The following is a 12,841-nucleotide window of genomic DNA, read 5'->3' on the forward strand; positions in this document are numbered from 1 at the left end:
ACATATGGAAAACACCTGTACTAACTTGCAGACTTGAGTGTTCTTAATTGTTTCAGAAATGGTTTCACCATCATAAATGCTCATTTTATTTTTGTCTTGGTTCAACTTAATAAAATATATGAATTCTATACATTCTGATAATCTTCCATATATACCAACCAAAACATTTTTGGTAGTATTTTTTGTGACTTCAGCCCAGTCAGTTGGTCAACTAAAAGTCAATCAGAACAATTTTGCATTTGTCCACAGATTTGACAAAACAAAAAATCAATGTCATTTATATAATAACATCTTTCAAAATGGTATTGAATCAAAATTCAAAGTAACTGTTAATAAACACATAACGATTTTGTCTAGGATATTCTTGCACAGGATGATAACTCTATGCTATATATTTAAAATTATTTCTGCAAAGTTCTGCAGAAAAAATACTAAGAAATGCTGTTTGATAATTGACTTGTCATTATGGATATTGAATAGTGAAAACCATCAATTTAGGAATTAAATTACACGCATTTGGAAACTTACCTGCATGTAAAGAAGTCACAACTTGACTTCGACAAGACTAGATTTTTTTTGTACTCTTTGCTAATAATAAGCAAAAAAAAAAAAACCGTGACATTTTAAATTTAGATATTAACAAATGTCTCGCACTTAACATAATCATGGCATTATCATATTCCATTGTACTTCCATGTATTAAGAGACTATTGAATGTTATTCGCTACTGTTAATTAGTCTTTTAAATAAATGGCTTTTCTTGTATTTTGTTTTTAGATTAACTGCTTATACACTGGTGCTAAAATTTGAGAACCAATTGAAAAATATATATGTATTCATTGGTACAATATGTAACCCAAACGACCTCTTCATTTTTCCGTATCTTGTAAAGACTCGATAAAAAGAAGCTATATATAAAGAGCTGTATTAGATAGTTCATTTTTCAGCTGTCTGATCCGATATAAAATCAAGGGGAAAAAATGTGTAGCAAATTGATTAGCTGTTTTTTTACTACCAATCTCACATTAAGATTGAAAACAGACCAAATGAATAAATCCCTTAAAGCAGAATTCGAATCTTGCTCAACTTGTTGGCTTTGCTTGTGAGAACTTATCATGTAAAGGCATAATTTTCTATCTTTAAAAGAGCTTCCAAAAATCTTTCCCTTTCATGATTGGAAGATACATGTATTATTTGACAGCGATTCTCATATAGTGAGGGTAAAATAGACCTTATAGTCTTATGTTATCACTTTGTTTTGTGTACTAAACACAAAATAGCACAAGTATACATTCTGTTATATGCATTGACAATGTACAATCTGAATTATGTAATCAAAATGTCAGCAATTTCCCTGAATGAGTCTTTGTGAAATGCATCAGGGCATCCCATAAACACATAATCCAAGAGACAATCTACTGTTAACTTAAAACATATCAAAGTCTTTTTTTTTCGTTTCGTTACTGCAGACAAAAACAATCAAATTTTCAAAGCAGTACATACTGATAATATATATGTTCGTCTTGTCAGTTGTAAACTGACCATGAAAATTAAAAAATGGTAAACTGTCCGTTTTCACAAGCTATCAACTGGTTTTAGAACGGTGTACCCTTCTTACTGGCTCACCATATTAGTATTTTCGTAACATGACTGTAAGAGAATAATTTATCAGTAAAAAAAATATTTACAGCAATTTTCTGATCACATAAATCAATGTGCAACCAACGAATGAGCTACACTTGCAATTTTTTTTAAATATAATGAAGGTAGACCTAACGTTCCCTGGATGGAAGGATGTCCACAACAATCAGATAGACCTGGACTTAAATTCATTATTCTGGTTCTAATTAATTTTATTTTAATATGTCAAAACCTGAAGGTTTTTTATTTTTACTATAATGATCTATGCCCCATGAATATCAATTGCAATCAGTTAATACCTATGATTTATATGTAAGATATAAAATCTGTATTATAGTAGAATGAATGCAACTTACAGATACAAATTCATGCATGTTGTTCTAGTTCCTATGTTTCCTGGATGAAACGATGTGAACATTGATTAATCAGATAGACTTCAGCAAAATCCCTATTCTCATTTTTTTAATTTTATTTGTGATTCATTAAAAACGTTTTATTTTCAACAAATATGGTCTATGTTCCCTGAATGAAAGGTTAACCATATAAACATAATCAGTTGTGGGTAAATTCCCTATTCTAATTGTGATTTATCATCAACTTTAAACAGTATTGATGTTGGTCTACGCTCCCTGTATGGAACGTTATCCAAATAAAACAATCGGATATTGGCAAAATCCCTTTTCTGAGTGAAATTTATTGAACCAATTGAGGTTCTAGTGACAATAGGGGTCTACGCTCCCATAAGGACGTTATCCAATTAAAATAATCAGATCTGGTCAAAATACCTATTCTGATTTTAATATAGTGATGTGTTTACACAGTCTCGGTACATTCTTCAAATTTGTAAACAATAACTTATCAAAACCGTCCACTTGACCCATTTCGAAGACTGCTCTAAACAGCTAAAATTTCTGTCATCGTGGAAGAAGAAATAAAACATGCGTTTATTTTTAAAAACGTAGCACTCACGTAACATGTCCGATTTTTACAGAAAAGTTCTGCCTTTCCTCGGACCGGACTTAATGTTTGAAAAATGGCGGCTAAACAGAGGTCAATTTCTAGGTCGTCGTCATGGTCGTAGTTCCAGACTCGTAAGCTGTAAAAATTACGAGACGTGCATATCAGAAACTTAACAGAAGCGCTGTATTCACATTAAATTAATCGTAAACAATATTCCGAAAACAAATAATGTCTTTTATAAAACATAAGGATTTTCAACAGTAAATGTAAGCCAAAAAAGTGTCCCATGAAATTGTGTCCTCTAGAACATTATTTCACAGTTCAGCTATGAAATTTTGTTCATGGGACAAAATATCACATTTGTAAACCATAAAATAGTGTCTCCCTTAGTGAAAAATTGTCCCTAGTACTTGCACATAATTTCATGGATGATTTATAAAATTATGTCACAAAGGACAATATTTCATAGTGAAGCTTTTTTTTTCTGTCCCTTTAGAAGGGACATAATTTAGAAATCATTTAAATGTTTTAATCAATTAGTTAAATCATAATTGAAAATTTAATAAAGACAACACAGATGTGAACAAAAATGGAAAGTGATGAATATAAACAGCTGTATAATTATGTGTCTGATGGTCAATACCCTCCAGAATTTGAAAATAATGATAGGAGATCATTTAGAAGGAAGACAAAGCAGTTTCAAATTAAAAACAATGAAATGTATTATATACATGTTGACAAAAAAACACAAGAGCAAAATCATTTTGGTATTTTGTGGATAGTTGTCTCATTGGCAATCATACCACATCTTCTTTTTTATATTAAAACTTGTAATTCATAAGGTCAAATTAAAACAAGTGTTATATCTATGTCATAATGAGAGTGGATGTCATCTTGGGGTCAACAAGACCTGTTATAAGATATCTGGGAAATATTACTTCCCAAGAATCACAGACATTGTAAAGAAATATATATCAGATTCCTATTGCTTATTTAAATACAAATGTCAATTAAGTCTTATTATTTTTTGTTAAATATTTTTTTTGGTATTAGACAAGACTTTTATGCAATATATACATGATTTCACTATGAAAAAATGTCCAACGAAGGTCACAATAGTATCTCTTGTCAAGGGACACTTTTACATAGAGGTGGACAATATTTTATAATAAAAGTATGTCCGGGACCAAATTTTATAGGTCATATCTGTGAAATTTTGTCCATGGGACATAATTTCATGGGGGACACTATTTAATCCTACATAAACTGTTAAAAATCCTTGTCGACAAGAAACATGCGTTCTCTTGAACGCAAAAATTAATCTTACTATACCTTACACAGGTAAATTATGAAGTAGGTGAGTTCCTCTCATGGATGTAATTTTTAATCACCTAGTTAATTGCGATGAGAAAATGTTGTGAAAGCAAACTATATAATATAAATTTTATTTTAAGGTAAGTATATTTAACCAAATTCATATAAAATCAATGAATACTAGAAAGTTGAAATATTATTACTTGAAATCGTATATGAAATTTACCTTGATTGTACACGCTTTTGCACTCTAACATTGTTCGTTTTTTTTTATCTTAACTCTAACATATTTCTTGCTAAAATATGACAACTATTCTATTCAAACATTGTTCATTTGATAAAGTATTGCAAACTCATCTTTCCGTGTATAAATATGTAAAGTTTTAAGTTTTCTGACAAAGATACTAAATCCATTTCTCCTTTCCTTCTATTCATTTCACCTTTTCTCCAATCACCTTTGAAATATGTATGTAAAATTTCATATCATGCAGACAATTTAACAATTATATGTTAATATAATCTTGTACAGATACATAGTTATTAAAAGTTTCACTTTGATTTACATTATTTGTTAAATGAATATAAATTCAATACTTAATGTGTGAAATTTAAAGTACTAATTGTCTTCAAGATTAAATATTAAAGAAGTCAAAAATACCTACTTTACTAAATGATTTCTTAAAATACTAACTCAATTCCAAGTAATATACAGAACGCGATTAGAAGACTCTTTTTACAATATATGTTGCAAGATAATAATTGTTGGAGAATAAAATAAAATTCATTTTTTTAGAACTGTTATAGGGTTTCAGACAAAACTTCAGAGCCAAATTCAACTCAATGTAAAACTAAAATAAAATTATGAAACACGGAGAAAATTATGTATATATTCATTTAAATCTAAATTAATTTTACAGTTTGCTAAACTGTGTTTCAGACACAAATCTACAACAATTAAGTGTTGTTGCAAAAAATTTTAACAGCATATATCCTGTCATTGAAATAACATTACTTCCTCTGATTGATTAATCTATGTTTAAAAAATAAGGTTAATTGTCTCATTAATTACACCCCAGCTCTATTGTTATACTTCATAGTTTCTATTTTTGAAACACGAGTAAATTGAATAGATCTATTGTTAAGAATAACAATGGATTTTGACCACAGGCTGTGACAAGCGGGGTTTCTGGAAACCCCTGCTTCTACATCCCGCAAACAAAGTCCATTGTTATTCGTAACAATAGAAATTGATTATTCTTTAAATAGCATGAACACAAGAAATTACCTACAGTGTTAACTACAAATTTTGTCAAGATATTAAAAAAAAAACATTTAAGGAAATTCCAATAGCGAAAATAAATTCAGCATTTATTTTGAATTAAAAAAAATTCTTCAATTACTCCTTTGCTGAAAGTAATATTTATTTATCCCAGTCGTATGTTTCTATTATAAAAAAAAAAGGGTGATTCTAACACTCGACCCCCCCCCCCCCCCCCCGTTATCCAGTGGCCGATCCGGGGTAGGGGCTCCGCGGGTTGGACCAGATTTAAAAGATCAATGTATTTAACTTATTTGAACCCCCGCACCTTTCTTTTGAGTTGGAAACCCCAGCTGGATCAGCCCCTCTTCCGCAAAAAAGGGAGTTACGCAATATTAAATCTGTATCTTTGTATTCTGAGCATGCCTGGAAGTCGGGTTTCTATTGCAGACACACTTATCCCTTTGAAGGTCCGAATATGAATGTTTATTCATTCTCGAGAAGAGGGGGGCTTTTTCCCCCATAAAACAGTAAGATAGAAAATATAGTTATGATTACCTTTATTAAACTGATACAGGTAAGTACTTTGGGTTATAATATTGCCTTTATCTTTAAAATTAGTCTCATCTTCCAAATCCAACGCTTACTAAGAAATGTCGTCCGTCTCATACCCTTCCATATTGACATTTGCATACAAGGAGCATGACGTATTTTTTGTTTTTAATATGAATGCACGATACGGTCAACCTTGACCTGCTGATCCATATCAACCCAAGGATTTATTTGGAATATGAAAAACAACCTTGACATTGGTAAAACATACTCACTTGTCAAAGTGTGAACGAAGATAACAAAAAAAGGTTACTAGTGGGTTTTCATGTAATAACAAAAAAATCTTATAAATAATGGTTTGATAGTGTCAATAAAATATATGCTATCGTTTTTTTTTCATTTTATAATTAATGTTAACAATATAGAGTTTAGAATGGGGTGTAAGTTAGTTATACACCTCGGGATACGGCATGTCTGGATAAGAAACCCCTACGGCCTCCGGCCGACGGGGTTTCTTATCCAGACATACCTTTCCCTCGGTGTATAACTATTACATATTTCTTTCCGTAGTTTTACCTGGTTTATAATCTACCACGAAAAAAGAAAAGGTAAAAAACTGGTAAAAAAATACTGTCATATTTACTAAACGATTTAAACTATATATTATAAATTTTAACATATAAAATAAAATTTGACAATATTACACAATTAGTATGCTCAACCTAGCATGGGCATATTCTTTCAAAAAAAATAAAAAAACACATGTTTTAACTTTTTTTTTAAATGGATTGATTTATATTAGAATATACTAAAAGTTTTTAAAATAGTTATCAAAGGTACTAGGATTATAATTTTGTACGCCAGACGCGCGTTTCGTCTTCATAAGACTCATCAGTGACGCTTATATCAAAATATTTATAAAGCCAAACTAGTACAAAGTTGAAGAGCATTGAGGATCCTAAATTCATAAAAGTTGTGCCAAATACATCTTAGGTAATCTTAGAAAATCCTTAGTTTTTCAAAAAATTCTTATAAAATCATATAAAGTGAGACAAAAGTTATTCAGATTAGAAAGATACTGAGGTTTTTCGCATTAAAATAATAAATTTAAAACAATCGTCTCAAACATTGTATGACTTTATTTGGTTGAACATAGAGTTAGCCATGTATTAACATTGGGTATACTCTTTTAAAACCTGACGAATACACGTATAAGTAATGAATCCTAGATAGTGTCGAAGTTAATAGTTCCTTTTTTTAAATTTTGTACAAATTACTAGGTATGAAACTTATACTAAATTTACAGTGTTTGTGCACGCATTAGCGCTCTAGTCTATGTTTAACCGGAAATGTTTTGGCTTTATTTCTATGTTACCTTGATATTCAAAAGAAGAATAAAGAAGAGCCACCTCCTTTACGAAAGCTTCATCTATGGATGATAAAAAGGCATTTAAAAGATATCACTCCAAACGTTGGCATGCAAAAACTCCGGATCTTCACCTATAATATTTAGAGCATAATCACTTTGAAATAACTTGTGTTGATACTTTTTAAATGGGTTGATCAGGTTTGTTCGGGTTTTTTTTAGGGGCGGGTGCCTTATCGTCGGTTTTTGGTTTTTTTTGCTAGTTTTTCAAATTTCTCTTCGATCTTAGTTTTGAATGTCCTTTGGTATCGTCTGTCGCTTGATTTCTTTAAAAATATCTTAATCGTCATTGAATGATCAGACACAATCACTCAAAATGGACCTTCGTACTTGTTAATATTAACTTGAATTTGACAGGTCGTGGGAAATAAAATTCGATGAATAGTTGAACGCGAAAGGGTTAACAATGTAAAATGTGTGTTACATAGAACTAGATATACATAGTATGCCATTTTTATGCACTTACAGATGATTTATGTGCTGCAGCATCAAAGATATTTATTGTGACATCAATTTAAATCTAAACCAATGAATCAAGTTGGCAAGTCAGCTGCATTCACTTGGGTCCTAATATGACTCATATGCATGCAAATTAACATGATCTACATCTTATATGTAAAGAACTTCAAGTTTCCTTGTAAACTTATCAATCCTTAAAATAAACTTATTATAAAAGGTTACCAATTCAACACTGTAATACTATCATTGAATATTGCTTTATTTGTATCAATATTGTTTTATCCGTTAATTAAAAATAAACTAAATATTATTGTTATATACATATTCACATTCATGGATTTACAATCTTTCGATACCTGTATCTTGGCTTTGCACAAAGTCGTGTTTTTCTCTGACTGTTTATGAAGTCTTTACTCTAACTCCATTGCATGTGTACTGATTGATAAGACAGTCTTAGATGCATGATTTCTTTTATTAGTTGTAAGTGGTTTTGAACTAGCTGTCAGTGACTGCGAGTACTGTCATTTGTTGTTGGGATATACAGGTAGCCGGCTACGTCCACTATATGTGTTTTGTTAGATGTATTTCTATTTGTATCCATCTGATGGGTTAAGCCTTTTTTAACTGATTTTTAAAGTTCGTTCTTATGTTGTTCTGTTACACTACTGCCACATGTAAGGGGAGGGTTGGGATCCGCATACTTGTTTAACACCGTTCAAAGTCAGGAGCCTGTAGTTCAGTGGTTGTCGTTTGTTGTGTTACATATTTGTTTTTCGTTCATCTTTTGTACATTACTTAGGCCATTATTTTTCTCCCTTGAATTGTTTTACATTTGTCATTTCGGGGCCTTTTGTAGCAGACTATGCGGTATGGACTTTGCGCATTGCTTAAGGCCGTATGGTGACCTATAGTTGTTAAATTTTGTTTCATTTGGTCTCTTGTGGAGAGTTGTCCCATTGGCAATCATACCACATCTTCTTTTTTATATTGATGAGGTTTGATGTACAACTTTACTTCACTCAACATTTTTTAACTTTTTGAACAGAGTTTAATTTGTGGAACATTTCGATAAAAAGCAACAAAAAATAAACTGAGATATATTGCACCTGTCGGCAGACAAATTTAAAAACAACAAGAATATGTTCATTCTACACAGACGCCCTATCCGCATTATCATTTTCTATGTTCAGTGGACCGTGAAAATAGGGTAAAATCTCTAATTTGGCATTAAAACTAGGATAATTCATGTGTACTAAGTTTCAAGTTGATTGGAGTTTAATTTCATCCAGAACTACCTCGACAGAAAACTTTGACCTGAAGCGGGACAGACTGTCGGACGAACGAACGAATGGACGGACGAACAGAGCAGAAAACATAATGCCCATAATTGGGGCATAAAAAAACAATCTGATCATCAGCAACATACTTCCTGATTAATTAGAATAAGAAGTGCTTATCAAAAATTCAAAATTGCTTATAAAATTCATAACTCACCTGACCATGACCTCGGTGGTAGTGCCTCGAAATTCGACCAGCAAAAGTGTAAGTAGTTTGTGATTAGATTTATCGATTTTGTGACTTTCTTTCTCTCAAATTTTCTTAGGGGAAATGTCCACAGAAAGAGGTCGCTTTCAGGACCTGTACCATTGTCTAAAGACCCGATTGCTGAGCGAAAACGATGTGCACGTAGCAAAATTTCAAGATACATAAATTACATTTTGGAGTTTGAGTTTTAATGATCGAGGGACGAGTGACGCATTGTGCGCCCTATGTTGCAATCATAACAATATAAGTGAGAGGAGAACTACAATGTAGATAATTGATAAAGCATTCAACATGTTTAATGTTATCAAATTATAAAATATTTTTCATTTTCTGTTTCAAATCTAGCTAACAGATTTCCACAGGCCATACATAGGAGATGGAAATATCACGGAACTGTTGGATCAGTTCTCATAGTAACAGCTGTCTTCTGATGAACTAGCAACATATATAGTTTGTTGGGAGAAACGGAAACGATAATAGATGACATTTTAGATGACACTCTTTCAAAAGCTTGATAAGGTATTTTAGTTCAGCCAAATATCAATTCTGACTGTGAGATCGCATTTTCAATTATAAAGAAATTTACACTGAATCCTGATCAGAACTCGATAATGATATAGTGTGTGCCTTTGCTTGTTATCAAGTAAATGTAACCAAACTGGCAGTTTTTTTTATATGTGCCAAGTGGTGTTGCTTTAAAAGCAACAAAACAGTTTAATGTAGAATATTATTTTTTAAATACTAATTTGTATAATGTAAAATTATGAAAAATGTTCATATTAAAAAGTCCGCATTTACGTCACACGTTTTCACACGCTATTTGACATGTAATGTAATGTCATGGCATGATTTCTCATTGTCAGAGGTTGACAAGTATGCCTCGAATTTGTCATCATTACCTTAATACATCCTGTTGAAAAGGTGCGTAATTCCGTCTTCAAGTGAATCCTCCTTCCTCGGCTGTTTCCGCGCTGTCCACTACAACCTCCAAAGATGCGCCGACTGGGATGATCAAGTCCCAACCAGAAACCACATGGCTGTCCATCCCTGCCTCTTCACTTTACTGCTTCAACTGCTCAGACCTTTTCCTCCAGAACCACATTGATAATGTCTCTGCTTCTTTGCACAAGTAACCAATCAGCTTACTTCCTTCCCCTCCAAAAACAATACCAAGTGCTCTTAATGCCTTCCACATAGACTGTCCAACAAACCCTCTGCTTCCCACTTCCACTGGAAATAACCAAACCTTCTATCCATTGTCTCTGCATTCTGCAATAGGTCTTGATACTTAAATTTCTTTCTTTCGTTGGCATCTTCTATACGTTCTTCCATTGCACAGTTAGTTCCAATATATAGGATTGCCTGTTTTGTTAAAGCTGACCAAATGACGATGTCAGGTCTCTGGTTTTGTTACTGCAATCTGTGGTGGGAATTGTAACTTCTGCTTCAGATCAACCAACATTTGCCAATCAGTTACTGTTCCCAGTAAACCGCTTCCTTCCGCACTCTTCTTCTGTCCTTTCTCTCCTACCTTAACAAAATTGACAAATGTAAGGCCTTTCTTGTTCTTTCTTGGCTTCCTGATGTTTCTCTCTAGGGTGTCTGCTAATGTCCCAAATACCATGTCGTATCGCCATGTGTTCCTCCCGTCTTTCAAAGCACTCGAGCATGAAGATAGTATATGCTCCAAGTTGGCTGGCTTACTGCAAAGGACACACTTTGGGTCATCTATCAATCCCCATGTTGTTAGATTGTTGGGCTTGGCAATACATCATATACTGACTTCAGCTTGAATTGCAACCTATATGGCTCCATCTTCCAGATCTCATTCCATCCCGACTTCAGCTGCCTTGCTCCTTCCCAGTTGAACCAGCTTTCTTGTTTCTTCATACTCACTGCCTTTACCATTCTACTATATTCTTCCATTGATCGTACCTCTTTCTGTACAAGGTGTCTTCTTTCTTCCACTGTTGCTGATCTCCATTTAGCTGTAGGTGTTACATCCAGCCCCTGTCTTCCAACTAACTCTGCCAACTATATCACTGTTTTTATTGTGACTTAGCATCTTCTATTGTCTTCTTTGTCGACCGCTTTCTTCCTGTTCTTGTTTCTACTATTGCTGACCGTACTTTCTCATCCTAAACTGTATAGTTCCACACTGCTTAAAATACGTGGTACTTCAAGCCATCTACGTAAGTAACCGTTTGAAATTCTTTCCATTCTCTCTACCGTTGTTATTGGTACAGCATACACAAGAAGTGGCCACAGCAGCCGAGGCATTATCCCATGCTGGTAAATCCATGTCTTGTATTTCCGTGGTAATCCGCTATTATCTACTGCCTTAAACCAGTAATCCAACTGCTTATGTGTATCTTCCACATTGAACTTATCTGACAAAGTGTTGTTTAACCATTTGCCAAGGCAATTAACTGGCTTCTCTGAGACTGTTCTCGTCTCCTATTTTAGACCTTTCCTCCTTAACTTTACCATTCTTTACCACCACACTTCTGGATTTGCTTGGCTTCACTTTCATTCTTGCCTAGGTAATTATCTTATCAAGCTCTTGTAGTGTCAATCTGGCTTCAATCACTGTCTTTGTGCTTATTGTCATGCAATCCATTAATGCCCTTCCTGGTGGTTGCCGTACTGCTGAATTTATCCATGGCCCCCTGCTCTTTTCTCTACTGACTTCACAATCCTAATCATTGCTGCTGAGAAAATGATGACAGATATCGTGCATTTTGTCACTATTCCCACTTCTAAACGTTGCCATGATGTTGTATAATCTCCAACTTTAAATGGCTGAAGTATTCTTTTATCAGCTCTCGTATCCCGTCAGGTACATGGTATCGTTCCAGCATCAACTCAACTAACTTCTGTGGTACTGTCCCATATGCATTCGCTAAATCCAACCAGACGACTGAGAGCTCTCCCGTTGAATCTTTCGCTTCTCGGATTATCTGTGATAATACGCTTGTGTGTTCAATACAGCCTGATACACCTGGTACGCCTCCTGTCTCAGCATGTAGTTTGCCATCCTTTTGGCAACAATAGCAAGAAATATCTTTCCTTCCACATTTAACAGTGAGATTGTTCTAAACTGTTTCAATGTCTCAGACTTCTGTTCCTTTGGTATAAAGCACCCTTCTGCCTTGTGCCAACTTTCTACAAGTCGAACTCTTCTCCAAATGACCCTTATCAGTTTCCATAAACGTCTTGTAATTCTCTGACAGTTCTTGTATACTTTATATTGTACTCCATTTGGACCTGGTGCTGATCCTGCTCTTCCTGTCTTGACAACATCTAATAACTCTTTCAACGTTGGTGGTGATCCATCAAAAGCCTGTTCTGGATCTTCCGGGCGTATTTGTTTTTCTATCTCCGGTGGGTCTTCTTCCCTTTTTGGATCACTGTGAATTTCTCTGAGACATTCTTGAACTTCCTCTTTACTAGCTTTTAGTTGCCCTGATCCTTTCTTCCCCAACAATATTGAGGTAAATTGGAAAAGATCTAATGTAAATTGAGCTCTAGCTTTCTCCTTTTCCTAGTTCTCTCTGCTTTCCGTGTGATCTTGATGTTCTTCCTGACGGTGTCCCCGAGTTCAGATAATGCTGGTTTTTCATCCACTGATGCCTAATTATATCTTTTCTTAAGTTGCCTAAGGTCTTTTCTCAGCTTTGCTATCT

The sequence above is a fragment of the Mytilus trossulus genome, chromosome 14 (genome assembly GCF_036588685.1).
Source record: "Mytilus trossulus isolate FHL-02 chromosome 14, PNRI_Mtr1.1.1.hap1, whole genome shotgun sequence".
NCBI classification, from domain to species: domain Eukaryota; kingdom Metazoa; phylum Mollusca; class Bivalvia; order Mytilida; family Mytilidae; genus Mytilus; species Mytilus trossulus.